The sequence below is a fragment of the Limulus polyphemus genome, unplaced genomic scaffold, assembly GCF_000517525.1.
Source record: "Limulus polyphemus unplaced genomic scaffold, Limulus_polyphemus-2.1.2 Scaffold3138, whole genome shotgun sequence".
NCBI lineage: Eukaryota > Metazoa > Arthropoda > Merostomata > Xiphosura > Limulidae > Limulus > Limulus polyphemus.
Window position 1 is genome coordinate 24,334 of NW_013668748.1, and position 1,494 is coordinate 25,827.

The window sequence follows — 1,494 nt, forward strand, 5'->3', positions numbered from 1 at the left end:
TAGCATAAATCTGTTAAATGACGAAAAATTAGGTGTCTATTTACTTGTGACCACTCAGTGTACAGTTTAAGTTTCACTTTTAAAAATAGATTTCATAAGAAGTTAATAGATGGCAGCACGTCATTACTTAAATAATATTACTCGTTTTTTTCAGTAAACATCTGAAAGTCAGATATGTATTAATAACTTAAAAAAAAAACTATAGGGTGTTTAAAACACCTGTGAATTCTGCATCTGTTTCTGTCCGTGTGCTTATAGGTAAAGAAATTAGTTTTTACAATTACGCAAAAAACCTTCAAACAAATTAGCATTTTATAAAAATCCGAAAATTATATTTGTGTTATTGCTTCTAACTTATCACTATAGTGGCAAGGTTGAATATCATAAAAAGGAGTGATAGACAATAAATTAACTGTAACGTAGAAAAAAGGGTGGGTATTTACTTAACTACCAGAACTTGAATCTATGTGATAGACGTGTTTCTTAAAATGTCATTAATCGATAGAGTTTTCTTTTATTCCTTTTTTTTTTTTGGTCTTGTGAAAATGAAAGCATGGCACGGTAAATTAGGCTTTTAAGACTGTTTTTAACGGTAGGACACAAATAGCCCATTGGGTAGCTTTGCGCTTAACAACAATAAAAAAAACCAATATTACTCTTTCCAAACTGTATAATTTCTCAATCATCAGAAGCAAAAGTTTTAAGTTTTTACTATTGCTTCAATTCAGAAAATGATAGTGAAAGCTATATTACTCAATCAAACTATTGAATATGTACGTATATTCATAAGTCAAATATTGTTTATTGGATAATTAAATCTTGCGTAAATTTAAATTGTGTACAATATTGCATGAATTGATGGTGCTCAATACTTTTATTGAAAAAATAGAATGAGGTAACATTTCTTTTTAAAGTAATATTTGTTTACATCAGTTTGTTAATATTATCTCAAGACTTGTTAATGTCTTTTGAAAATAAAATCAATCTACCTGTTTTTCTGTGTTTGTCTAGTCATCTTAAAATCCTCTTTCTCACTTTTTATCTATGCATGTTCTGCAGATGAATTATATATCTATACAAGTAACTTTTACAAACCACAAAAATAGGAAGAACAAGAATGAACCACGATAGTGGTTCATAATAGGGAACGTCAGAAATTCCACAAAAACCTTAATAGAAGATTCAGTTCAAACAACACCTTAAAACCTTTACTGTTGGCTGCTAAGGCTGAACATATATAAAAATGCGCAAAAAGCACGCATGTTAGACTTACAAGGAAAAGAAAATCCGATCAAAATGGCCAGTTTGTAATTTTTCTTTTTCTTCTTCTTCCTATTTTCTTGCCAGCCTACAATAAAAACAGCTTGATATATTGTACTCAAACTCTGAATGTACTGTAAAGGTCGTAGGGGTATTGAAAAGTTGATTTGTTTTTTCTCTACTTTACATAAGCTAAAACATCGGGATTCTAGTGTAAACGATGTTATCATTACC